We start from the raw sequence: 2,786 nt of genomic DNA, 5'->3' as shown, positions 1-2,786 counted from the left end.
GGTTCTTCTTGCCACTACAGTCTTGCTGAGTAAAGCCAGATTTTCTCCTAAACGGTAATAATTTTCATTCCTGTTATCAGCACTAAGGCACTAAGCTAAAAGTTTTCAAACTTTCTCTGTTCATAATGCTCTTAGTGTCTCAATAATTTTTTCCAGTGCCCCAGGCTAAAAGAAATACAGAACAGTTTTTTTATAGTGCTCAGGCCCAAACAAGTTATTAAGCATTTATGTCCAACAACATTGTAAGTATTTAGAAAAACATATACATATAAATAGAAAGAAAATTTTTTATTTGATTTATAAACATTCATCATTACTTACCAGTGGGATGTGTGCACCTGTTGAGTACTGCACAGATATCAAGCCTTGGAAGCAGACTAGCCTCTACTGCTCTTATTTCTTGTTACAAATTTATTTTCACTGACAATTGCTTTTTATCACAACTGCTGAAAACCTAGCTTCACAAAGAGATGATGTCACTGAAAGAAATGTACAGTGATCTATTGTTAAAACTATGAACTACCTAGTACTTTGTACTGTGTCCCACAGATGTCCAATATCACTGTGTTTTGCTCGAAAATATAAATATTCAACACTGCAGTGTCCCATGACACTTGGCCACACAGTTTGGGAACTATGACACTAAATCTGGGAAACTGTCTCCTTAAAATAGCAACAAATATTGAGCTGATGTTAAAAATCTTCTCACTAATGGTGAAATTAGTACGGTTCATTATGTAGCATCAAGCTGTGGCTCTTTTCCACAGTTTATAAATTGGGTGATCACTTTGTTTTCTTTCCAGTCATTCTAGGATACTTTTTTGACAGGAGTCTAACACAATAGATGTAACACCAAGGACTGTCCTGCGCAAACTAGGTTGTGTGGTCACCCGTTAATCATGACCCCATCACAACATTTACATTCTGAAATCTACCTTTACTTGACAAATGATCAGTATTACAATGTAGTTTCTATTATCTTGTAATTTGACAAAGGATCTTATCACATTAAATTGTGAAACATGAAGTTTATTAGTTGTGTTCTTCCTTCTCTTATCTTTCCTATCCCTTTTCCTCCATTTCCCCTCAGACCCTTTTCTTCTTCCCCTGCTCCTAACCCAAATCCCATCAAAAGTTACCTGCCATTTTCCTAGTCACCCAGGTTCCAGTCTTTCTTGCAGTGTTTTGAGAATGTGAAAGGTAGCTATATTTACGACACACAAGAGAGCCTGTAAAAGACCTCTTTTTTCATCTTTCTTTTCATGTGACCCGCACAAGGCAGATGCTTCAGATTTCTCCTTCTTCCACTCCGGGCCCTCCAAAGCTTTCACAGATCAATATCCATCCCCAAGGTCTTTCTGGTCTCTTTCACCTCCTTAGCCAATGACCTCTTGTTAAATCCCAAGTTCTTTTGTTATCTGGATTTGACACAACAGCGGAACTCAGAAAACGACCCCGCGCCTTAGCGATTGCAAACACTTCCAAATATTCAATCTTTTTTCTTTCTCTGGCCGCCCCCTCCCCCAGTCAAATGCAGGCATGAGTCCATCCCTAAAAACCGGCTGTGAAGCCTCTACTTAAATGCAAAACTCTAAGGAAGGGGCTAAAAGGGTGGAACGATAATCATTCCTGCCTTCAGAGAACTACAGTTTAATCGGAGAGAAAATAAAAGGATGTTTGGGTATTGCAGAACGTCTGTGTCTGGCACGTAGCGGATGTTTCAGAAACATTTGTCTACTGGTGTAGGAAGTAGTATCGGCAATGGATAATTGTCCTTAATGAGCACGCCAAGCTTTTATGGAGCTCCTGCGGTGTGCCTGGCTGGCTCCGGGCAAAGTGGTGGTAGGTTAGGGGGCCATTTCGAGGACCCAGGATCACAAGGCGGCTGCAGTCCAGTCTCCTTGCCCTTCTCCACTCTTTTATTACAGTCGTCACAACGTGTGTGGTCACAGGTAGGGGCGGGTTGGAGGGAAGAGCCTACCATGCTTGGGCTGGCGGCTTGCCAACGGGAGCACCGTACTCCAGGATTGTGGGGACTAGCCCTGGGGGACGGCACCCGCATCCGGAGGACCGGCGAGCTGAAAGGGGCCGGATCTCGCCCCGCTGCGCTGCTGCCACGGCTACCCTGGACCCAGCTCCGTCCAGTGCGGGCGACCAGGCCAAGCCGACTTCCAAATCCAGCAGCTGCACACGGGTTTCTTCAGGATCCCTGTTGTTGAAAATGACATTAGAAATTCAGATCATGTTGACGAAAGTAACGTATACAATGCAACAATTCATGGCTCGTAAAAAGCAAAGCAGAAAAATTCTGATATACCAATTCAATCTGACAAAGAATAAATACCATAAACAATTGAAAAAGGACAGAACGGGCGGACGCAAAGAGTTGAATAATATCTTACTCCTAAACACTGAAAAAAAGACGCCGAAATAGCTCAGTTGGGAGAGCGTTAGACTGAAGATCTAAAGGTCCCTGGTTCGATCCCGGGTTTCGGCAGAGAGTTTTCTTTTTATTTTTAATTCGAAGGGATTTAAACTTCGTAGCATTCTGCTGTCATGAATAATCTGATTTATCAATGCCGGACTAGGCAAAAACTGGGACTTGAGGGATGAGGGACGAGTGTGAACGGCCATTCGCAGTCATCGCTAGGAAGGAGGCTGCTCGATCGGGTGGCGGAAGCGTTGCTGCGCGTGCGCGTTGCGGAGCCTGGGAGCTAGAGCACCCCTGTTCACCCCAGGGACTAGAAATCCCGCGGTCGGTCCCCGAGCGCGCCCCCGGTGATGAG

At 44.1% G+C, this 2,786-nt stretch overlaps 1 non-coding gene across 1 annotated transcript; it reads left to right on the top strand.

Moving 5' to 3' along the window:
• Nucleotides 1–2,424: 2,424 nt before the first annotated feature.
• TRNAF-GAA lies at nt 2,425–2,497 on the top strand. Its single transcript has one exon. It is a non-coding gene; the product is annotated as a tRNA-Phe (tRNA).
• Nucleotides 2,498–2,786: the final 289 nt, after the last annotated feature.

Source organism: Pteropus vampyrus, unplaced genomic scaffold (assembly GCF_000151845.1).
Source record: "Pteropus vampyrus isolate Shadow unplaced genomic scaffold, Pvam_2.0 Scaffold21, whole genome shotgun sequence".
In the NCBI taxonomy this organism is placed as follows: Eukaryota; Metazoa; Chordata; class Mammalia; order Chiroptera; family Pteropodidae; genus Pteropus; species Pteropus vampyrus.
Note: the sequence above shows the minus strand (reverse complement) of the source record. Positions and strands in the feature narration are given on the sequence as shown.